We start from the raw sequence: 25,928 nt of genomic DNA on the forward strand, positions 1-25,928 counted from the left end.
CAAGATCAGAGTGGAGATTGGCCTGTTTTTGCAAAAGTTGGAACTACGAACCCTCTTTTTTTCTGTGGCAAAAACCTCTATGAACTGAAAGAAGCATACCTAGCAATCTTCGACGATACCTGAAGTTTTACTTACTAATAGCTGTACAGGGTATTAGACCTGCTCCGTGTACAATGCAATACTGATCCAAGCAACATCCCTCATAGTTCATACAAAACAAAACTGCCTACAGTTGCTCGTTTTCCTTTTGATTTTCCTTTTTCAGGTAAACTGCCTACTCTGCTCAGTGGGACATCCGATATAGTGGTCGTTCTTTTCTCGCTAGCTGACCGCATCCTCCCCTGAATTACAGAAATGCTGAAAGTATCACTGCAAGCACAAAGAAACATCTAGTTATTACAGTCCAAATAGTGCACTCCCTCCGTCCCCAAAATAAGTGTCTTGGCTTTAATTTAAATTTGCACTAAAGCCAGGACACTTCTTTTTGGGACGGAGGGAGTGGATGTCAATCTCTATAAAAAATATTGTAGAATATATGACGGCCTAGAGGGAAAACTCACGTCATTGGACAAAGTTTGCTGATGGAACATACCCACGTAACTTCCACGCGTTCAACATTAGATCAGTTTTCGCAAATGATGCATGTTGCTGCAGGTTCAGGAGTTTAATGCTTTCTGACAATCAACCTGTGTGCAACCCAAAAAACTTTATGAGGTCATTGAGGTGCACACTCATCCAGCAAAGTTTATTAACAAAAGAAATGTTAGATAATTAAGGAAGAGTGGGGAACTTGGCAAACTTAAGCAGACACTAACTAAAAATCAATAACAGCACAGGCAAAATAATAAGAACGGCTTGATGGCCAGAAAACACTAATTAGACTGCAGCATATGGTTTCGAAATTGAACGGCATTCGAGCACCAGTACTAACTGGGTGGCACCAATGTTCCAGCGAGGAGATGCATTTGGATGAAATGGCCTATAATGCCCCCGAGTGTCAATTATGAACTAAATAAAAGAATAAAATGTTGCAGAAGCAACGCCAATAAAAACATTTTAAATCAAAACCAAATAAAATGATCTGGAAATTAGAGAAATACCGAAGTTGAAGTCTTCGTCAGCTCCCTGATAGCCATTGTAGCATAAGATGATGTCGGTAGAGTAAAACTTAATTTTACGGCAAGCTCTGGTAACAGATCTGAGCTGCCAATAGTTTCGGTCTCTGCTAGGATGGTTGCTCCAAAAGTGTCCAATGAATCATCATGTGACGCCCCTGTAGATAATAGCTCATTTACTTCAGATGGCTTGGCTTTGGATAGAACATCTAAGTCAGTCTCCACTAAGGGTATTTTGTCATCTGTGTAAGTCATGAGGTCCCTGCAGTATTAAGAGACGATTTAACTGAGAAGTACAAGGTATCCTGCAAAAGTGCAAAGGATGATTCAGTTGGCTCAAGCAAATGAACAGATTATTGGCCTAATTCTCACTTAATTGACAAAGGAATGGCTATATTGCAATATGCTGATGATGGTACTATATTATTTATACAAGATGATCCGGACAGTGCTAGAAATCTCAAGCTGTTACTGTATCTCTTTGAGCAAATGTCAGGATTGAAAATCAATTTTCAGAAAAGTGAGATGTTGATGTTGTTACAGGATGATGAGAAAGGGCAAAGTATGCTGATCTTTTCAATTGTCAGTTGGGTTCTTGGCCTATTAAGTATTTGGGGTACCTGCTTGTGGGAGCAGATTGCATGTGGCTGACTGGAACTGAAGATAAGATTCATAAGAGGATGGGTGATTGGGAGGAACTGGACTGGTAATCATTCCTGTAGTTAAGATACCTCTGAAAATTAAGATATGGCTGTGGCTTATATGGCATAAGCATCTAAAGATAATATGATTAAGAGGAACTGACTGGTAATCCTTCCTGTAGTTTTTGCTCCGAGACGGAGAGTATCAATCATCTCTTTGGTTGTTCGGCAGCAAAATACATCTGGAGCATCTTGAGTAAATGCCTAGGGGCCAAAACCAGGCATGGATGCTTTACCCAATACTTTTGGTGGATACCACGTTTTATTCCCAGCAGCAGAAATCTACAAATTGTAGGTTTGGCTGCTATATATTGGGCCATTTGGAAGCTACGTCATAGGGCCTGCTTTGATCACAAGCTTGTTAGATCTCCAGCTGAATTCATTTGGTATGCCTATTCTTCTATGCGCTACTGAGCAGGTCTTCAAAATGCCAAGGAACAGGTGCTGCTGGAGCAAGGGGTGACTGCTTTCCAGGATGAGGTGCTGGCCATTCACAACAATGGTGGAGGAGAGAAAAGAACTCAGAGACTGCTGCTGAAAGATCAAGATCAAGATGATGATATGGAGGAAGTGGCTGAGCACGATGATGAAGCATGAAAAATAGGGGATCTTTGGAGGCCAGTTCTGTTGCTAGTATCGTTTGGAGAGTTGTAACAGTTAAAAAGTTGCTGGAGTGTTTGATTTTGGTGCTCGAGCTTGACAGGGCTGTTTGTGTTTCCCCCTCCTTTTGTTGTTTCGTTGTAAACTAGTTGGTGCCGATGTTAGTAGGTCCATTTTGGTTGCTATGAAGTAGCAGCTTTCGTTATTCAACTTGTGGTTGCACATGGATGCTATTTTTTCTTGTTTTGTTCTGTTATCCCCTTTGATAATGGAACCCGATCCTAAATTGTATGGAAAAAAATCCTGCAATAGAGAAACTGCATTGGAACATCTAGAACTAGAACTCACTGTACAGAAAATATAGTTAAACATAACAAACCAAAACATAGACAAAGCAATTGATTGAACGAAACAGTAGAATTTTGTTTAAGTTGCACATACCATTCACAGTCAATAGGTCGTTGTAATGCACGACGGTAACCTCCTTTCATGCTTGTAATCGAGAATTCCCTTACAATTGAAATTTGTGTCATCCAGCACAACGGTTAGTATGCAAAAATGGATATTAAAAATGATATCAAAAAATGCATGAATATGAATAAGATAACACAGTAGCTATGCCAAAGATACAATATTAGTGACCAAATGCAATATTTAAACCCCTTTTTCCTTGGCCAGTGGTAGGCGCCGGTCGACCAGTCACACGTATGCCCTCCAATTCGCCAAGCGCCAACCGTTGGATCCCGCACACTGCATGTCGTCTTCCTCCCCCACGTCTCAGATCTGATCCAAAAGTCAACAGCAAAAATCCCCTTCACCCCAGCTCGTTTCTCCTCCACACCAGGCCACATGGGAGGCCGTGGCTGTGCGGCAAATGCACACCCACCCCACTCCCGCAACAGCTCGCCATCGTCAGCTAGACATCAGGCTCATCACTGCAGCTCCCCACCGGCCGCTACCCAGCAGTAGCAGCCTCGATGCTGGTTGCAGCAGTGAGGGTAGCCGATCCCAGCAAAAATTGACTCGCCGGTGGGTTCCAACTTCTGCTGCCGATGGTTGCAGCTCTGTCGCCGGACGGTTCCAGCATCCAGTGCCACGATCCCACAATCGGGTGACTTTCATCTCCGGCACCGGCTGCTGCCGGTTGCAGCTCCCACGGCTGACGATCGCATCTCGGCCTCTGGTACCAGTTCCAGCGTCCCAAGTCACCGGTGCTAGCAGTCGACGTCGCCGGTCGCAGCAATCGACGTCATCGGCTACAGCAGTTCAACGTCGCTACCCTTAGTTGTAGCATCTGTTGCCGTCGGACACAGCATCTGTCACAACCGGTCGCAGCGCCCACGACCACCGCCGTAGCACTGCCTCATAGCTTGCACCGCAGCACCCCGGCACGCCCTGGCCACTACCCTGCTAAAACAGCGTTCTACCGCTCGCGGCGTGGCCGAGACGGCTCGCAGCTTTGCCGGTGGCGTCACAGCAGAAGGACCCCCAGGTGGTCGCTCCCCTCCCACCCCTTGCAGCAGTGCACCACCAGGCACAAGGCAGCGGTTGGCCGACCGGAGTTCGTCGGGAGGATGGTTCTGCCAGGGCGATGAGAGGAAAGAGAAGGGGACTAGCTCGATGTGGGAGATAGCAGAGGTGAGAGAGAAAGAGAGAGGAAAGCTCGCGAAGAAGACGAGAATGAATGATAGAGATAGAGAAAGAATACGGAATGGCTCACATGGTTTCTCACAGAGATAAGGAGAGCAAGAGCAGTGGGTGGTGGGCCAGGGCTGACACATGGCTAGTGCGCGTGCCACTGGTGCGTGGCTCGGCCGGACAGCCGGCTAGAAACGCTTCCCTTTTTCCTTTGGATGTGTTATATGAACACCCGCTTTATAGAGGCCCATTATGATCACAATTATCGTACAGAGCTATAAACTAGCTTCAGAAAGCAACATACATATATAGGAACAAACTAACTTACTTGACTCCATGGATGCTCTCTGTCAGGCTAATACCATCCTGGGACAAAAAGAAACAGATAGACATTAAATACACATTTAAAAAGAAACTATTTGCCGAAAAAGGGTTTCCCCCTGCTTTGTATTACAAAGCAAAAACATCGATACAACCCACGATAGGTGCTGGGGCGGAAGCAGCACAGGCACGCCCAAAAGAAAAAAAGAGAAAACACAAAAGGAAAAAAAATGCCGACAACGGCGGATCAACAAAAACGAAGATGACTCGCCACCGCTGCGCCCGCCGGAGAGTTCCACCACGCTCCTAGCACCACGAAACGCCGCATACCAAGTAACACCTTCAAGAAGGAACGCGACGACAACGACGCTGCTACCGGACATGGCCTAGGGTTTCCCCCGGTACGCGAAGGGCCGTGGGAGGAAGGGGGATATCCGACGCCCTTCAGGAAGGCACGGCGACGCCCACGGGCGTCACCGCGTCGGTGCCGAACAAGCCGACAAGGATTTCTCCCAACCTCCTACCAACCACGACCCCAGACGATCCATCACGCTCCACCATACTTGCCGTCCACCAATATGCGCCACCACGAACACGCAGTCACCATCGCCGTCTCACCGTGACAAGCGAAGCGAGACCGGCGGGATCGAGAGGAACCAGCCGAAAACGAGGAGCAGCAGGGTCAGCGGCCACGTGGGAGGGGACAACCTCCACCACCCTCGGCGGTGACCGACCGGACGTAGCTCAGGAGCAAACCAGGCACCCCTGCCTGGCCGAGCCCGAAGCGGGCTCGTGAAGCTCCCGTCGCTGCGCTGCAGTACACGCGCCACCGTCTCCGCCACCCCCAGCCCAAGCCACACCTCCATCCGCCGGAGATGACGCCGAAAAGCACACGCCAGGCCCACCCAGACCCAGATGGGGCCCAAAAGGGCCCAGATCTGGGCCGGAAGGGCGCCGCCGCCAGCCACCGCGCCGCCCCGCAGCCAAGCAGCCACGCCACCGCCACCATGCCACCCGGAGCTGCGCCGCCTGCGAAGACGAGCCGCCACCGGATCCGAAGCCGACCTGGGTGCACCGCCGCCGGCGCCAACGCCCGAGCTACAGCGCCGCGCGGGGAGGAAGAGAACAGGGCCGCCGCCGCCGGCATCACGCGAGCCAGGCCCGGTGGCCTACGCCGGCGGCGGCGGGAGGGGAAAGGAGGAGGGGGGGCGCTGGGAGGGGCAGGGAAGGGGAGCCCCCGGCCGCCTCGCTCGGGGAGGCGACGCGGGGGGTACGGGGGAGGAGGGGAGGGGGAGGAGGAGCCGGGGCACGCCCGCCGGCGGCCGGGGGCGGCGGGAGCGGGGGAGGGCGGCGGCGGCGGGAGCGGGGGAGGGCGGCGGCGGCGGAGGGAAACCCTATTTAAGGCTTGAAGCTATCTCTTTACAGTTGTCTGACAAATAGGTTTGTGCTCCAATCTTATAGATAATATCTCTGTAAAAAGGGAGATATGTGTGTCTCATTTCAACAAAACAAACTTCATAAATCCAAACATAAGAAATTACTTAGCCTCCACCATTCTAGTATAGATACAAAGATCAACAAAACCAGCTAATAATAGAAAGCAACAAAGATCACAATGAAAATATAGCCTTGGACAAGAGTGATTGCATGCAGCTGTATTTATTGCCAAAACGAAAAGCTTGGTGTTAGCGTGATTGGTTGGCAACTTCATTCTGCAGCTTTTAAAGAAAATCAAAGAAGGGCATAATGGGAAGGCAGTAATTACACTAGATGCTTTGGTAGAAGCACATGCCATGTAAAATAGAAAATCAAATCAGAAATTATCGCCTACGAATCTCAAATGGAGGGAGTACTCAGGTAAGGTGCACAGAACACATGGGTAGCAATTAAAAATGTACTACAAAAAAGAGGGAAACTAATCCAATATTACACATCTACGCCCTATAGTTTGGTAGCAAAAAAGAACTTAAGAACTTAAAAGCACATTATTCGATAAAATTCACGGTAAAGATAGCATTACCTTGTTAGCTATTTCATGGTAAATGCCAGCAACTTCATTTCCAGGAAACAATGTTTCTGAGCTGCACATGGAAAAAGTAAGCATAACACTATGAATCAACTGTATAACAAAGAACATACAGCAAATGCTCATCACCCAGGCAAAGGAAGGACAACATCCTCGAGTGTGTACACTGCCTTCAATAAATCTTCAGAATCAGCTATCTACAAGAGAAGTGTATGAAAGGGAATTCCACAAACAGCAGCTCTCATGCACAAGTTTTCACTCTGTGTAAATATAGTAAACCTTGACAGACTGGATCGTTTCTTCCGGAAGTGTTTCAGCAAATATGTCCATTTCAGATGCGTTGGTGTGGTCATCATTATTTTTTGAAGCATGTGTTACAGTTCCTTCTCCAAGACATTCTTTTTTGTAAACCAAGTCACCTTCTATGACCCCTGATAAACCTGTGATGTTTACCCATTAGCATATAAAGACAAAAAAAAGAGTGGGTGGAAGCTTTGAAAAATGAAAACAAACTTTCAACACCCTGAATAAGTATAGTGCAACAAAATGCATATTGGGTCACTAAATGCACCAAAAAATTAATATGGAGGAAGAGGCTAGTGTGCCTTGCAATAATCAGATTTTGAATGAATGGTTGCATCTGATGGAGGAGCTAGGAAAAATATGGAGCCTGGGCAAGCCGCAAACTAAGCAAAACATTTACTGAAAAGGCTCGTGCCCCCATTTATAGATAAAGCAACAACCATATAACTCGACACCACAACACAAACGCAAGACAGGATACAACAGTGCACAAGAACAGCTACACCACCCCAACCCACTGCAAGCCAACAAAAGAATCTATACCTATGTAAAAAGACCCTAAGGGGCAGATCCAATTAATCTCGGCCATCAAATAAGGTCAACCCAACGACCCAGATTGCTCCAATGGTGAGCGCTCAACATGTTTAACGTGCAATTAATATCATACCAAATATCACCGTCGGCACTAATCACATAATTAACACAAAAAATGATATGTTACCTATTATCTTTATGCAATTAATATACTGCCTAATATTAGCGTGCATTGCACGTACATATTTACTAGAACAATTAGAGCCCCGCTTGAAGCTATCGGAGTTCTCAACCATGACAGGCGTCACGAAGAGATGACGCTGCGCCCGACGAACCATGGACTCCAAGAGGGCGCCTTCAGGAAGGGAACGACACCGGAGCACCGCCGCCGCCCAACACAAAAGGATCATGGTTTTCACCCGGTGCTAACGAAAGGAGAGAACCACGACGGCGTCATCATGAAGGGGATAGCACCCGCGGACGACGCCGCTTTCGGCCTGGTCCAAGCCAGACAGGTATTACTCCCCGGCACGCTCTCCGCCTCTAAAACAACCCTCGATTGCCGAGCACCGGCCATCAGGCCGCGCGCATGCGGCTATGGCCGCCATTCCACACCTGAGCCATGCGCCCCGCCCATGAGCATCCCGACTCCCACCACCAGGGTTGCCGCACCGGCATCTGAGACCACCCCTCCAATGCCACCACGGCATGAAGACGAGAACAACCGGGTAGAAGGCCGACCAGTAAAGGGTAGAAGGCCCGTCCTTCCAACACTAAAACAAACCCATGGCCGGGCGATGGCCCAGCTGACCTGAAGCGAGCAGGGAACGGTCGGCAGCCGCCGGCTGCACCGCAGCCACCCGGCCACCCCCGAGGGCTATGGCCGCCGACATGACATATCTGGCTCCTCCGAATCTCGGTGTCGACAAGCCAGAAGGCCTCCTGCCTTCCTTCCTGGGTCGCCCTTGCCACCATCAGACGGTCAATGATGCATCGCGCGTTGAGCCTCCGACACTGAACTGTAGGTCACCACAAGCCACTGCACCCAATTGTACGAGCAAAAGGGGGGAAGTCGACCACCCATGTTGTGCCACCACCCCCACTAGCCGAATCTAGCCATGTCGCCACCACAGGCAGAGAACTTCATCCCGGCCCGAGGCGAGGACCACCATCACCTCGATGTCCATCATGTTGCTGACCCGAAATCAATGGGGGTGCGAACGATATGACAATCGGATATCCCGGCATGCTGGATAATGTCAAGCGCGTACTACCGCTGAGAGAGAAAGAGAAGAGGAGCGTGTGACAGAAACTCCAAGGAAGTGCGAGAGAGAACCAAGATCGGTCATGGCAAACTCTTGTCAAAGGGAAATAACGTAACGAAGGAATACAGGGGTGGATGCAGTGAGAATGATATCGTCTACATAAAAAAGGAGATAGGCAGTGTGTCCAGAGGATTTGTAGACAAATAAGGAGGCATTGCACTTAGAAGCGGTGAAACCAATGGTGGCGACGAACGTGGCGAAGCGAGTGAACTAGGCACACAGGCCTGTTTAAGGCCATAGAGAGATTTACGGAGCAGACAAACATGGGAAGGCGCAGCAGGATCCTCGACCCAAGGGCTACTGGCAGTAGACGGTCTCGGCTAAATTCCATGGAGAAAGGTGTTTTTGACATCTAGCCAATGAATAGGCCAAGAAGCGGAGATGGCAGGAGAAAGAACAATTCGAATAGTGTTGGGTTTCATAACAAGCAGGAAAGACTCGTCATAGTCGATGCCCTCGGTATGAGAGAAACCACGAACCACCCATGAGGCTTTATAACGGGAAGGGTTCCATCGAAATGATACTTGATGCAAAAAACCCACTTACCGCTGACCACACGTACATGGGCAAGACATGGGACAAGCGACCAAGTGTCGTTCTGAAGGAGCACCTCGTACTCGCCAGTCATGGCGCCGGCCCAATTAGGATCAACAAGAGCGGCTCGGTAGGTACGTGGGAGAGGAGAGATCGTGGGAGCGTCGACAAGAAGCTTGAGTTTTTGGGAGGGTAGATGGAAACCAGTCTTGGCACGAGTAACACATAGTGTGAGGGTTGTTAGGAGGTTGGTTAGCGAAGGCGTGGGACGGTAAGGATCGCGGAGGCGTGGTCGAACTAGAGGAGTCGGGATCAATCGTCGACGAGGCAAAAGAGGCGGTAGCAGGAGAGGACGCAGCAGTGGTAGCCAAAGCAGGTGAGGTGCGGGGGTCAGGTGTGGCGGCAGATAGATCGCCTGCCACGGTAGGTGGGTTTGGAGTGGTGGCAGGTGGGTTGGAAACGACTGCCATGGTTAGGGTCGGGCATTTGGGCTGCCATGGCAGGGTTTCAGGAGGGAGGCAGGGCGGGCGATCTGGCTGCCATGGCAGGGAAAATTGGGATGAGTTGTCTGTCAACGAGAGACGGGCCAACAAGGAGATCAAGAAAGAGATCACTGATGGTGAGGCTTAAGGAAGGATGGCTAGCGAAGGGGAACATGTTCTCATTGAAGATCACATGCCGAGAGATGTGTACGCGATGCATGGAGAGGTTAAAGGCAACAATAAGCCTTTGTGATCACCTGGGATAACCTAAGAAAAGGCAGACCATGGACCATGGTGCCAATTTGTGAGGTGCGGTAGCAGACGTATTTGGAAAACATACACCCAAAAACCCTAAGATGATCATATGTAGGAGGTTGGGAGAAGAGAGCCTTATGGGGGTGGATCGCAAGAGAGATTTGGTGGGACGTAGGTTCAGAAGATCCGTAGCGACACCAAGGGAGTCAACCCAATAACGTGGCGGCATGCATGCCTGAGTAAGTAGTGTGCGTAGAACAACATTAGTTGAGCGGATGGCACGCTCGACGGTGCCATTTTGCGGGGATGTGTAGGGGCAAGAAAAGCGCATGATCATGCCAAAAGGGAGCAAAAAGTCATGGTTGCTAGCATTGTCGAATTCCCCGTTGTTGTCACATTGAAACGTGATAATGGTATGATGAAAATGAGTGTGAACAAGAGCATGAAAGGAACGGAAAACTGCATGCACATCGGATTTTAGTGTAAGAGGGAATGTCCGCTGGTACTTAGTGCAATCAACAATGATCAAAGAGATGGGGGCGGTCCAAAGATCACAATGCATGTGTTCAAACGCGGTATTAGTTGAACTACAGGAAGGAGAAAAAGGCAAGCGGACATGCTTGCCAAGTTGACAGGCACGGCAAGACTACCACAAGCTAAATCTTTGTTACATTGGGGAAATCTTTTATTGGAGTAGGTGGCAGCACCGGGGTGGCCAAGGTGGCGATGCCAAAGATACTGAGGCCCTATTCCTTAACAATCGCCACTCCCAGCAATTCTACCTCAAAGTCCGAGCTGCATGGGATCCGCCAGGGCGACTCTTCCGCCTTGACCTTCCGCGCCCGTCTCAAAACCGTCGTTGATGGGTTGTGAAACGTCGGCAAGCCGGTGGACGATGACGAGCTCGCCATCCAACTTGTTCGCGACATCAACAAAGACCGGGACCAGATGACGGCAAGGATCATTGAGAAGTCCCCCACGCTCCTAGCATTTGACATCGTTGTGGTCATGTTCTTGCAGGACGATATGACTTCTGGCGCCGACTTCTCCGGCTCCCACGGCGCCCTCACTGTCCACAACCGGCCACTTGTTCCCGCCCGCCTCCTGGTGGTGTCTTGGGCAGCCACACCAGGCCGCCTGGCCCGGGCTCCGGCAGCGGCAAGCTTGGATCTCCACCGCCTTACCAGGGCAACAACAAGCGCTGCCGTTTCACAAACAACAACGGCTACCAGGGCGCTTCCAACTCCCAGCCCCCGTGGACTGGACACGTCTACGCCTTCGCGATGGGCTAGGTGTAGACGTGGCTAGTCCACGGGGGGTGGGGGCGAAGTTGCAGGAGCCCTGGTAGCCGTCATTGTTGGTGAAACAGCAGTGCTTGTTATTGCCCTGATTCGGAGATGGAGACCCGAGCTTGCCGTCGCCGAAGCCCGAACCACGCAGCCTGGTGTGGCTGCCCGAGTCGCCACCAGGAGGCGGGGAGGGAACAGGTGGCCGGTTGTGGACAACGAGGGCGCTTAGGAGCCGGAGAAGTCGGCGCCGGAAGTCATCTCGTCCTACAAGAACATGCCCACATTGATATCAAATGCCAAGGGCGTGGGGGACTTCTCGATGATCTTCACCGTCATCTGGTGCTGGTCTTTGTTGATGCGGCGAAGTTGGAGGACGAGCTCGTCATGGTCCACCGTCTTGTCAACGTTCCGCAGCCAATCAACGGCAGCTTTCAGATGGGCGTTGAAGGTGGAGATGGAAGAGTCGCCCTAGCGGATCCCATGCAACTCGGACTTGAGGTAGAACTGCAGGGAGCGGTGATTGTTGAGGAACAGAGCCTCAATAGACGACCAGATCCAAAGGCGGTGGCCTTCCGATCGATGATGAAGCCAACGAGCTCCGTGCTCATCGTCTCATAGAACCATTTCTTGACAGCTTTGTTGACCACGCCACGCCGCCACGGTGGTCGCTGAATCAAGAGAGATGTGGTCGGTGACGTCGTACTAGTCGATCGTCTCCAACATAAGGTCGCGCCAGACCGAATACTTGCCGACTTTCATGTCCAACGTGGGATAGAAGCTTGCGACAGGCGGCGCAGTCTGGAGGGGAAGGGCGGCGGTAACCACCGTCAAGGGTGAAGAGGACAGTGCATGGAAAGGAGGGAGCGGTCATAGGCGAGGAAGCTCCGGCGACGGCAACCTCAGAGGCCATAGCGGAAGCGACAGAGATGGATCAAACTGATACCATGATAGAGAGAGAGTAAGGGTAATGATGCATCATAGTGTATTCATCCTTGATGGGGTGATTAAGGAGAGAGAGAGAGAGAGAGAGAGAGAGAGAGAGAGAAGAATACACACACGCGTGTATAAACAAAATACCAGCTGATCCTATCTACGTGGGTGAGGCGGCACATTGCATGGCACGTGCATGCAACAGATGAGGCTTGACCAGAGTAGTTCCATGAGAATAGCTCGAGCTAACAGTGTAGTCTAACAAGGAACTGAGCAAAACATTTGAGAACAGCAATGGCCTCATCAAGGGACACAAGCATCGGTTGATGTAGCAGCGCAACATACCTGCTCCCAAAACCTTGATCTAGACCCTTTAGAAACTGCATCACCCACCTGCGCTCAACCCATCTCCTGGCAATCTCCATGGACTCTACATGTGGAAGCTCAAGGGGGTCACAATAATGCAGATCCGCCCAAAGGTGATGCAGCTCAGTCACATACACCGTCACACTTTTGTCACCTTGACGAATAGCATGGGTCTTGTCTTCAATTTGAGACATGAGCATCAGGTATCCCTTACTGGAATACCTCATGCATATTAGGCTTCACACAGCAGAAGCATTCAGCGATTTCTCAAGAGACACTTCAATGACTAGAATCAGTGAGTTCAACATCCAAGCCAATATCACTGAGTCAGTAACATTCCACTTCTTCTATTCTGAGCTCAGCTTGTCAGCCGGTTCTCCAACCGTTCCAAGTGTTAAGCTTCATGCACTAGCCAACGCAAGCAAAAGTCCGAACTGGTGTAAATAGTTAGGCAATCCACATATATACTTCAACACCCCCTCTCATGTGTGACGCGGGAAGTCAACACGTAAATAGACTCCGAGATATGGCTCAATAGAGGCATATACGTGGACACAAAGGGGGGCAGCAACAATTTTTGAATAAATTGCAAAAGTCGGGACTTGAACTCAAGACCTTAGGCTCTGATACCATGTTAAGCTTCATGCACTAGCCAACGCAACCAAAAGTCCAAACTAATGGAAAGGGCTAGGCAATCCACATATACACTTGTACATATGTAACTGTTTGATCTTTTTCTAATTTATAAGTCAGTGAGGGCCTTTCCCACTGTCCTCAAGTTTCAAAAAAAATCCACATATACACTTCGACACCCCCCTCTCACGTGTGATGCGGGAAGTCAACACTTGGATAGACTCAGAGGTATGACTTAAGGCCTATACGTGGACACAAAGGGGGAGCAATAATTTTTTGGACCAAAAGTCCGAACTGATGAAAAGGGCTAGGCAATCCACATATACACTTGTACATATGTAAGTGTTTGATCCTTCTCTAATTTATAAGTCAGCGAGGGCCTTTCCGACTGTCCTCAAGTTCCAAAAAAAATCCACATACACTTCAACACCCCCTCTCACATGTGAAGTCAACACTTGGATAGACTCAGAGGTATGACTCAAGGCCTATACGTGGACACAAAGGGGGGGCAATAATTTTCTGGATAAATTGCGAATGCCGGGATTTGAACTCAAGACCTTGGGCTCTGATACTATGTTAAGCTTCATGCACTAGCCAACGCAACCAAAAGTCCCAACTGATGGAAAGGGCTTGGCAGTCCACATATACACTTCAACACCAAGAACAAACCCCTTTGGTCCCTTTGTCTTCAAGATCAACAAGGCCCGCATCGACTCCTTAAATAAATTGGCATGAGCTCCAGCTTGAATCCCTGACCAGCTTGAGGCACAACAGTTCCGCCACCTGCAGGAGATGAACCCTCGGCAGCTTTCACAGTCATGAGCTACACAAGTTGCTCCAGCACAGAAGTAATATCACTCCCCATGACAGCCTCCACCTCGTCTTTTCCTAGCTATGCCACCTCCAGTGTTGCCTCCTTCCTCTGCAATCAGCAGCCAGAACACCACAGCCAAAACACCACCAGGATCACTCATTTCAGCTACTCACTTAGCTGTGAGAACCTCTACTACATGCACCAGCACCAAGCTAGCCAGCAATACCAGCAGCAGCAGCACGGGACCTCCTCTTTCTCCAATCAACGGAATCAACAGCAGCAACGAGCAGCTTCAGGAAGCAGCAGCCTCCAGGAACAGCACAATATACAGTCACACCGCCAACAGCAAGCAGCACAACACTTCTTGCTGAAAAATACCCAGAATGTCAACGAGGCAGGAAATAGCTCCAGCAGCACAACACTTCAGCTCCTGCTCGCCGTGTTCCAGTTCCAGATCGAGGAAGAGAGGACGAGATGCGCCTCCTCTTCCTCCTCTGCCGCACAACCGCAACTCCTCCTGCAGCCGCCGGTTCTCCTCCGTCGGCGTCGTGCAGCACCCACGCAGCTCCGCCAGCTCCTCGCGCACAGTCACCTCTCTTCGCCGCTGATTCCGCCTCGCCACGCCTCTACTGTAGCTCCTCCTGCAGCTGCAGTCGCCTTCCTCCCTCGCCCTCAGCGTCTGATACCATGTAGTTCGAGAGAGCGATGTGCCAGGCAGCTACTCGATCTGGTGTAAAGCGGCGCATGAGATCGTTTGGCTCCTCTTCTAGGTCAGTGGCATGGCATGGGCCTGGGCCTTATGGACTAGACTGGAACATGGACTCACATACAACAACAAATGTCCCCATTGCTAAGCCAAGCTCAGGGACAATAGCCAAAAGAAATAAGAGAGCATTTGTTGCCAATATGCAAGCAAAAGGCAAGTCTGCTGCTGCTGCCACCAATAGTTCCAAGCCAATTATTTGCCATGCTGCAAAGAACGCCTAGAGATCTTGCAGATGAAAGTCTGTTAGCACCATATGGATGCAACACTAGGCAGCATGAAAAGAATATGGGTACTCATGTCGGATGGCTGGTCAGATAGAAGGGGCCGGCACTTGATTAACTTCCTTGTTAACAGTCTGGAGGGCCCTTTCTTCTTGGAGGCTTGATGCCTCAAGTAAATCACATGATGCTCAAATGATCGCTGGTTTGCTAGAAAAGAGAATTGAGAAAGCTGGGAAAGAAAATGTTGTCCAAATTGTCACCGATAATGGTGCTAGCTACAAGGCAGTTGGCCACCTTCTAGAGTTGAGGATCCCTGCACTATATTGGAGTCCGTGTGCATGTCATTGCTTGGACACAATGTTGGAAGATATAGAGAATATGAAGGCATTTAAGAAACCTATTGCACGGGCCAAATGTGTCACAACTTTCATATATAGGCATGGGGGAATTCTTAGCCTAATGAGGAAGGCTTAGGCGGGCTAGATTTTTTAGACCTGCAGCCACTCGTTTCACCACGGCCTTCCTCACACTTAAGAGTTTGGTCAAGCACAAGGTGACTTTCAGTCTATTTACTTGTCAAGCATGGGTTAGAAACAAATTGGCGAAAATACAGGTGGGCTTGAATGTGTATTTGATCCTCCACATTTGGCATCAAAATACCTTTGAAATCATAATATTGTTGTGCCTAACCAAAAAGGTACTATCAACTTCATGGGCACCAACCGAGATTTGACATCTCGAACTAATTACATTGCATGCACAATATGTACATACTTTCTTTGCAAGACTCTTGGATGCCTTACCGCTTAAGCATCTCAAGCAGGACGCTTTATAAACAAGGCTGAAGAGACTGAGAGGAGCTAGGAGTTGGTGCCTAGACTCTTGGACGAGGCACCAAGGGTCCTGCTAGGACTTAGCGGCAACGATCGGAACTTTGGGAAAACTATGTGTGCAATTATCTCTACAACTTGCTCTTTACTTTCCACGTTCTTGCAAATTATTCCTATTTGTAGATTCATACTTAGGGTAACTTGATCACCTAAAGTGAATCTATTAAATTTACCAATTTTCAGATAGAACTTTATAATCTACTATTCACACCTCATATAGTCGCTACACTAGATCATTCACCATAACTGAGTGGTTGGGTATTGCTTAACTGATTATCTTGGTATCCTGTTTCTGGATTTCTACTGGGTCCTATGGAAGCATAGATCTTTTCTATTGTACTATTGAAACTATTTATACTTCATATTTTTTATATTCACTAGTGCTCTGTTGTTTCCACACAAAAAGTGCACCGAAAGTATTGGGTGTAGACGTATAGTTTTCGACTTCCATATGATTGAGTTAAACATGATTAAATTTTCTTGTCCAGGTGATAGCATTGATACCTCTGGTTTACTTAAAGTACACTTACTTGATAAAGTCTTTCAAAAATATCGCAATGCCAAGACAATTCTGCAACTAAGGATTTATTTATTGCTTTGTAAGTATGAGCTGATTTTCATCCAGTAGAACTCCTACATTAGTATGCTACGCAATACGATGTACTCCCTCTGTAACTTACTATAAGACGTTTTCTGACACTGTCATAGACTGTTATGACCGGTTTAGCTTATAACCGGAGGAGGCCCACCGGGCAGTAGTTAGGGGCTTGGCCCACAAGTTATCTTAGGCTATTTGTTTCGAGGTTATAAATATTAGTTGTAAAACACCTTTTCGAGATTAAGCAATAAATAGAATTATTATTGCCCGGCTCCCAGGGGAGCCGGACCCCTAACCCTAGCTGCCTCACATCAGCCGCCACCTCCCTCCTCCTCCCTCGCGACGGCGCCGTCGCGCCGGAGCTCGCGCCCTCGCCCCCGACCTCCGTTGTTCGACCGGGCCATCCGGCTCCGCCGGCCACCACCCGGAGTACTCCGACCAGGCGCCCCCCGCCTCGCTGTTCCGCTCCTCCGAGCCAGTTCGGCACGGCGGCCCGACACAGACACCGCCGCGGTTGGCCAAGATCGACTTCGCCACTTATGATGGCACGGAGGACCCCCTCAACTGGCTCAACCAGTGCGACCAGTTCTTTCGCGGGCAGCGCACCCTCGCATCGGAACGTACCTGGCTCGCCTCTTATCACCTCCGCGGCGCCGCACAGACATGGTACTACGCTCTCGAGCAGGACGAGGGCGCCATGCCTCCTTGGGAGCGCTTCCGCGAGCTCTTCCTCCTCCGCTTTGGGCCCCCGGTTCGCGGGAGCCGCCTGGCGGAGCTCGACCGCCTTCCTTTCACCTCTACGGTGCAGGACTTCGCCGACCGCTTCCAGGCCTTGGCGTGCCATGCGTCGGGCGTGACCGCGTAGCAGCGCGCCGACCTCTTTGTGGGTGGCCTTCCGGATCACATTCGCGTCGACGTGGAGCTTCGCGGACCTCAGGACCTCCAGACGGCCATGTATTACACCCGGGCCTTTGAGGCTCGCGCCCAGGCCATGCTGCCGGCCATCCCGGCCCGAGGAGGCCAGCAGACCGGCCGCCCGCCACCCGCACCAGGCCGGCCACCCCCGGCTACACCGGCGCCCACTACCTCGGCCGCGACGCGACCGTTCCATCGTCTCTCTCCGGCGGAGCAGATGGAGCGGCGGCGCCAGGGCCTCTGCTTTAACTGTGAGGAGTCCTATACGCCGACCCATGTGTGTCTGTGCCTCTTCTACTTGGAGACGGTCGACTTCACCGAGGACACCCTGGCCGACGGGGCCGCGGCACTACCACACCCAGCGGCGGCTAAGGGCGCACCCGCGGCTGCCTCGGCGACGGCCCTCGTGGTCTCTCTCCACGCACTCGCTGGGATCCGTGACGAGCGGACCATGCTCTTGCCGGTGACGATCCGCGGTGAGCACTTGGTGGCCTTGGTGGATACAGGCTCCAACCGTAACTTCCTGCCCGAGGCTACCATGCGTCGCTTAGCGCTTCAGTCGACGGGCGGGGAGCAACTTCAGGTCATAGTGGCCAACGGTGATCGCCTCCGGTGTCATGGCCTCGCACGGGACGTACCCATCACCATCGGCAAGGAACACTTCTCCATCACCTGTGCGGGCATCGACTTGGGCTGCTTCGACTTCATCCTTGGCGTCGACTTCCTGCGGACTCTTGGTCCCATTCTTTGGGACTTCGACGCGCTGACGGTGACTTTCTGGCGGCTGGGCCGCCGCGTTCGGTGGGACGGCATTGGGGGCGCCGCGCCCGCCCCGCCACTTCAGCTGGCCGCGACCACCGCCGAGGCCGAGCACCCGCTCTTGGAGAACCTTCTACAGCAGCACGGTGACCTCTTCACCGAGCCGCAGGGTCTTCCACCCGCCCGGGCGTATGATCACCGTATACATCTCCTGTCGGGCTCCGCGCCGGTGGCGGTGCGTCCTTACCGCTATCCGCAGCTGCAGAAGGACGAGTTGGAGCGGCAGTGTGCACTCATGCTCGCGGCGGGCATCATCAGGCTCTCCACCTCGCCGTTTACCGCGCAAGTGCTTCTTGTCCGCAAGTCGGACGGCACGTGGAGTTTCTGCATTGACTACCGTGCCCTTAATGCTGTCACCCTTAAGGGCAAATTCCCTATTCCGGTGGTCGATGAGCTCCTGGATGAGCTACACTGGGCGCGCTTCTTCACCAAGCTCGACCTCCGGTCGGGGTACCACCAGGTGCGCATGCACCCAAATGACATCGTCAAGACGGCGTTTCGGACTCACCACGGCCACTTCGAGTTCTTGGTGATGCCCTTTGGCCTCACCAGCGCCCCGGCGACCTTCCATGCTCTAATGAACGACGTCCTCCGGCCCTACTTACGTCGGTTCGTGCTCATTTTCTTTGATGATATTCTGATCTACAACGCGTCTTGGCCAAAGCACCTCCAGCACGTCACCATCGTCTTCAACGAGCTTCGGGCGCACCATCTTCATCTTAAGCGCTCGAAGTGCTCATTCGGGACGCCTTCGGTTGCCTACCTGGGCCGCGTCATCTCGGCCGACGGGGTTGCTATGGACACCGACAAGGTGGCGGCCATCGCCGCCTGGCCGACGCCGCATTCTCCGTTGGCTCTTCGCGGTTTTCTCGGCCTCGCTGGATACTACCGGAAGTTCATCCGGGAGTTCGGCCTCATTGCTTCGCCGCTCACGCGTTTGCTGCGCCGCGACGCCTTCGCATGGGACGAGGAGGCGACGGCGGCATTTGAGGCCCTCAAGGGGGCCCTCACGACAGGGCCCGTTCTTCAGATGCCGGACTTTGACCGCCCATTCGTGGTGGACTGTGACGCCTCGGGTGCGGGGTTCGGCGCTGTGCTTCATCAGGGCGATGGTCCTCTCGCCTTCTTCAGCCGGCCCTTCGCTTCGCGCCATCTCAAGCTCGCGGCGTACGAGCGGGAGCTCATTGGCTTGGTGCAGGCGGTGCGCCATTGGCGGCCCTATCTATGGGGCCGATCTTTCCAGATTCGCACGGACCACTACAGTCTCAAGTTCTTGCTGGACCAGAGGCTCTCGACCGTGCCGCAGCACCAGTGGATTAGCAAGCTCTTCGGCTTCGACTTCTCCGTCGAGTACCGCCCGGGTCGTCTTAACACCGTGGCCGACGCCTTGTCCCGCCGCGACGCCGACCTCGACTCCACCGGCGGCGACTCCGAGGGGATGGCGCTGTGCATCCGCTCAGGGCCGACCTTCGGCCTCTCCGCCAACATTCGCCGGGCAACGGGAACCGCTGCCGATGCCGTCCTCCTTCAGCAGCAGCTGGCTGCCGGCGACCTGGAGGAGCCTTGGCGCTTCACCGACGGCCTGCTCCTCCATGGGCGCCGCGTCTTCGTACCGGCGCATGATGATCTCCGTCACCAAGTCTTGCTGCTAGCCCACTCGGTTGGCCATGAGGGTGTGCAGAAAACCCTCCATCGTCTATGCGCCGACTTCTACATTCCTGGTGATCGCGCCTTGGTCCGTGACTGGGTGCGGTCTTGCATGACGTGCCAGCGCAACAAGACGGAGACATTACGGCCGGCTGGTCTGCTTCAGCCTTTGGACGTGTCGTCTCAGGTCTGGGTAGATATCTCCATGGATTTCATCGAGGGCCTTCCCAAGGTGGGCGGCAAATCGGTCATTCTCACTGTGGTCGACCACTTCTCCAAGTATGCTCACTTCATCGCGCTGGTGCATCCATATACCGCCGCGTCCGTGGCCCGTGCCTTCTTCGACGATATCGTCCGTCTTCACGGTTTTCCCTCTTCGATCGTCAGTGATCGGGACACGGTGTTCACGGGCCATGTCTGGCGCGACCTCTTCAGGATGGCGGGCGTCAAGCTCCGCTTGAGCACGGCCTTCCACCCCCAGACGGACGGCCAATTTGAGGTGGTTAACAAGGTGATTGCCATGTATTTACGCTGTCTTACAGGTGATCGCCCTCGAGCTTGGGTGGATTGGCTCGCGTGGGCGGAGTACTGCTACAACACCTCCTATCACTCCACCCTGCGTACGACACCATTTGAGGTGGTCTACGGTTGGCCGCCTCCGCCTATCTTGCGACGGCTCGGGCGGAGGCCGCGGGCGACCTTATTCGCACTCGTGACGAGATGCTTGCTGAGGTACGTCAGCGTCTACTTCAGGCCCAGCAGCTGGCCAAGCATTACTATGACGACCACCACCGCGAGGCAGAGTTCGCGGTGGGTGATTGGGTGTGGCTGGGTCTTCTCCACCGCTCTACGCAGTCACTAGACCCGCGCACGAGGCGCAAGCTCGGTCCTTGCTACGCTGGGTCCTTCGCCGTCTTGGAGCGCATCGGGTAGGTGGCCTATCGCCTTCAGCTTCCGGCCGGCGCTCGCATCCACGACGTGTTCCATGTGGGGCTGCTCAAGCCTTTTCGTGGAGAGCCACCGACGGCTCCACCCGCGCTTCCTCCGACTGCCGACTGACGTCTTCTTCCGAAGCCAGAGAAGGTGTTGAAGGCGAAGCTCCGTCGCGGGGTGTGGTTCGTTTTGATCCAGTGGGCGGGCCTTCCGGTGGAGGAGGCTACTTGGGAGCCGCGTGACGACTTCCGCCACCACTATCCAGACTTTCAGCTCGAGGACGAGCTGTTTGCGCAGGCGGGGAGAGATGTTATGACCGGTTTAGCTTATAACCGGAGGAGGCCCACCGGGCAGTAGTTAGGGGCTTGGCCCACAAGTTATCTTAGGCTATTTGTTTCGAGGTTATAAATATTAGTTGTAAAACACCTTTTCGAGATTAAGCAATAAACAGAATTATTATTGCCCAGCTCCCAGAGGAGCCGGACCCCTAACCCTAGCTGCCTCACATCAGCCGCCGCCTCCCTCCTCCTCCCTCGCGACGGCGCCGGAGCTCGCGCCCTCGCCCCCGACCTCCATTGTTCTGCCCTTATAACCTAAGGAGTAGACCAGGTAGGAACCCTAGTCCTACCATAGACTCTAAAAACATCTTATAAAAAGTTATAAAGCTGGGGTAGATTAGATGTGAACCATCGAATCAAAGCCGGATAGATGAAGTGCCGCAAAGCTTCTGGCATTCTCTATGACAAGAGAGTGCCACAAAAGCTTAAAGGCAGGTTCTACAGGACGGCGGATCGACCCGCAATGTTATATGGCGCTGAGTGTTGGCCAACTAAAAGGCGACATGCTCAACAGTTAGGTGTGGCGGAGATGCGTATGTTGAGATGGATGTGTGGCCACACGAGGAAGGATCAAGTCCGGAATGATGATATACGAGATATAGTTGGGGTAGGACCAATTGAAGAGAAGCTTGTCCAACATCGTCTGAGATGGTTTGGGCATATTCAGCGCAGGCCACCAGGAGCTCCGGTGCATAGCGGACGGCTAAAGCGTGCGGAGTATGTCAAGAGAGGTCGGGGTAGACCGAATTTGACATGGGAGGAGTCCATTAATAGAGACCTGAAGGATTGGAGTATCACCAAAGAACTAGCTATAGACAAGGGTGCGTGGAAGCTTGCTATCCATGTGCCAGAGCCATGAGTTGGTCGCGAGATCTTATGGGTTTCACCTTTAGCCTACCCCAACTTGTTTGGGACTAAAGGCTTTGTTGTTGTTGTTATTGTTGTTGTTGTTGTTGTTGTACTATAATACTTAACAGCAGAAAGTCTCCAGTACTTGTCTCAAAATAATGAAACTAATCATATCAAAAGCTAGTGAGCCACAGAAGCACAAAGTATACTGACCATACATTCCAGCTCTCATACTCGCAGCATGGTTCCATAGATAACTCTGGTAACTATGTACATACCTGTGTAGAATAGTCAACACCGCTTAATCAGTAGATGTAGATGTGTAGAACTTAAGACTTCATCGTAAGTAAGAACAGAGCGGATATACAAATCGGCTCCCAAGAGCATATGCTCCAGGGGTGATAAATGACAATCTTGATGTACAAAAACTGAAAAAAAATACATTTACATGTCCATGTCCTATATAAAACTTTTCATGAGGTAAAAGACTGGTTTTGTGGCCTGTCCCGAAAAACATATTTGACGCTTAAAAATTGCCTTTTGAGAGCACCAGGTTTTCTTTTTTTGTTAGAGCAAAATATATGTCATTTTTTCGTGAAACTTTGCAAGAAGATACAAGCCATGAACATGTGTGTTATCAAAAAAAAACATATTGCTTTTATTATTTACATATTGTTTAAGTTTTTACAGTTTGTCCAGGAGCATGTGCTCACAGGAGCCAAAATGCTGCCACCCAGAAAAGAGTAACTACTTTGCAGGCATGGTGGATTCTCTAGGAAAAAAACTCTACGGCCATCACAGATGCTATATTCCAATTTAAGATCATGAGATACACTCAAAACTTAGATCGTGCAATAGAACATACATCAGTCTCAGTGCTCTAGGTATAGCCATTAGTGCTTGTAGATAGTTGCCAGGGTACTTCTTCAAACGCTGAAGCTGAAAATGACAGAAAGCACAAATATAAGGGTTCCATTGTCAAATTAAAATGATAAAATAGAGAATAGGAAATCTATATTCCCTGTTATAATTTATTTAGTACTCCCTCCGATTCATAATAACTGTCACAGTTTTGAACTAAGGTTAATTAAAAACTGTGACACTTATTTTGGATCGGAGGGAGTAATTAATATATTTGAATAAAGAGATCAACGTAATAATTTCTAGTTTATAACCTCATCCAGAGTAAGTTGGTAAGCTTTCTCCATTTTGTAGTTACACTTTCATACAACATCTACTAAAATCAAGTCAATGTCAAATTCTGGGCACCAGATAGACAAATATATAAGCTTGCATTATCATTCTGTGACATCATCTTGCTTTCTGTTGGTCCATAGCATCACAAGTCCTCATATCACAGATTCAACATTGTGTGGGCACATCAATCTCACTTGCTACGGATAAATAGACTTTATAAGCACCAACAGAACATTACAACGATAACCAGCAAATGTGATGGGACAATAAAAATGCTCAGATGTAACGATATATAATCCAAGAGAAGGAAGACAAAATAAACTTACGATAGCCCTCTCTGCTATGAGACGCCGAGGAAAATTCCTAATTGCCACATCAATATCACCATGTTCCTTGTAATGTTCCCTCACCCCATTCATGTCATCACACTGTACGCAGCTAAGTTAAGTTGAACAAATCCGAGCACTACATATTAAAGTTTCTAGTTGTAAAACAGCAAAAATAATCAAGGATATCTCCTTCCCTTGGATCAAGAATCAAGCTAACAGCACTTCTCCACTCTCCTCTAAGCAAAGCAGCACCAACGAGATGAGTTGGTACTGAAGCACTACCAAAACGCTAGAAACACGATACAAATAAAATGTTTTACGTCAGAGACAGTGGCAAAAAAGCTTGAAGAGGTAAAAGAAATAAGAGGGTATATTTCTTGTACCTGCAGACCGTAGTAATTGATAAACCCACTTTTTATCAATCCATCAACAGCTACCTTAATCATGTCTTCTGATTCTGCGATAACACTCCTGACAGATAACAGCAATGGAAAGCGTGGATTCTCTAATCACTTTGTAGTTGAAAATAAAAACAATAAGGTCATGACGGGAATCTAAGATCATAGTACACAACAAAGGCAACAAATTATGCAATTCTTCGTAAATTGTAATCATCGTGAATTAGCGTAACATTGTGTCACGGCATATCCACCCGACTTGTGTTACAGCGTGTGTCACAGCCTGTGTGGCTGTGCACTGTTTATATTGCAGAAGGTCAAACAAATTCATTATAGCATTGATGTATAGTGCCATCACAAAGAAAACATGCACCTTAAGGTAATTGTAAATCGGTTTCCCATGAGTTGACCAAGAACAAAGCCCTCCTTTACATAACTAGAAAAAGGTAATCAGTTACTGAATTGTCAATGACATAAATCAATGTTCTGCACAGGAGATGATACACATAACCACTTACTTAAAATCTCCAACTTTAATGCCAGTGAGTTTATTATTTAGAGCAGCCAACCTACTGGCATGTACCTTGAAAAGTGTTACCTGATGAGAAGAAAGAGAATTAAAAATCATGAACCCAACAAAAACTAAAATATTTGTCTTTTGAAAAATAATCAATAGCGTCAGCTTTTTTTCTGAGAAAAATATTATACTCCCTCCGTCCCAAAATAACTGTCTCAAACTTAGTACAACTTTGTACTAGAGCTAATACAAAGTTGAGACACTTATTTTGGGACGGAGGGAGTACTTTCCATTTTGACACCATGCTTGTTATATTGAATCACAACTCATATTGTCCGAATAAATAAATGAAAGAAATTCAAAAGGTTGATATGTGCATGAATTGACAGCATAAATTACTGTGGAGAATAAGGACCTGCTGGGTTGTAATAGCACGTTTATCCTTTGTCCCTGCAATCCTAAAAGATCGTGGCTGTGGATAATACAGGTAATTTGAGGATATGTGAATACATTCAGCAACTCAAAAAGAGAAGTTGCAAATATTTTGATGAAAACAGTGGCAAACAGGCACCTGAAGCCCTAACATTTTTCCTATAACTCTTAGTGCCTCCTGGGTGTCCTTGTTTTCTTTGTAGAGATGAAACCTGTAGCATGAATTACAACCTAAATATGCGATCCTATGCATCCTTATGCATAAATACTAAAATATCATAGATTAAAAATGATGGGATGGTATGTAATGCTATCACCTGAGAAACTTCCCAAGATGATAAGGCCAGGTTATAGATCCTCTACTATCAAATGGCCTGTCATCTCTCCAGCCTGAAGGTTCAGAACTGCCTATGCCCGTCCTATTGCTCGCTTTCTCACCAACATTCCTCCGGCCACGTGGCCCTGACCTCAACCGCACCCTAATACACCTCTGGACCCCATCGCTGTGCTCAACGGTGTCCGTCACCAAGAAGATGAAGTTCCTCTTGAAGAAGTCATGAACCTCCTAGAAAATGTCGAATACTTGACAAGTTCACATCCAAGTTTCCACCATAACCAATTAACCGCAATATCTGGAAAATCAAACCCACCAAGCGATGAGCCTTATCGGCGTCAGGGGAGAGAATGATCGGTGAGACATCACTATCACCCTCTGAAACCCTCGACAGAAATCCCCTCAACGCCTCACAGTCGGCGTCACCGCAGAGCAGCCGAAACGATTCCAGTGCGCGCGGGAGGTCCGCTTCGGCCTCGTCATCCGTATCTGCACGCTGCGAATGCGCACAAAGCCGAAACGATGTCATCGGAGATCAGACTCCGGTTCCTGAATCCGGAAAGCAGCAATGCGGGGGAGCAACAGGGAGCTTGAGAGACAAACCTCGTCGGGGAGGTCGAAGGAGGTGAGACGGACGAGGGTGCCGTCGCGGGCGACCTCGTGGACGATGAAGTCGGAGTAGCGCTGCTTGAGGGCGCCGCGGAAGCCGGGGAGTGAGGAGGCGAACTGGGAGATGCCGACGTCGGGCTCGGCGAGGGCGGCGCGGCGCTGGGAGGGCGGCTAGGCCACGGCGCGGGCGCGGCTGGCGAGGGGGCGGGAAGGGGGTTTTGCGAAGGAGAGGGGGGAGAGGAGGGGGGTTAGGAAGTGGCGGCAGCGCAT

The 25,928-nt window shown here is 50.3% G+C and overlaps 1 pseudogene; it reads right to left on the reverse strand.

Annotated features, from left to right (window-relative positions):
* Positions 1-108: 108 nt before the first annotated feature.
* LOC123070949 (pseudouridylate synthase 7 homolog) lies at positions 109-25,928 on the reverse strand (annotated as a pseudogene).

The sequence above is a fragment of the Triticum aestivum genome, chromosome 3B, assembly GCF_018294505.1.
Source record: "Triticum aestivum cultivar Chinese Spring chromosome 3B, IWGSC CS RefSeq v2.1, whole genome shotgun sequence".
NCBI lineage: Eukaryota > Viridiplantae > Streptophyta > Magnoliopsida > Poales > Poaceae > Triticum > Triticum aestivum.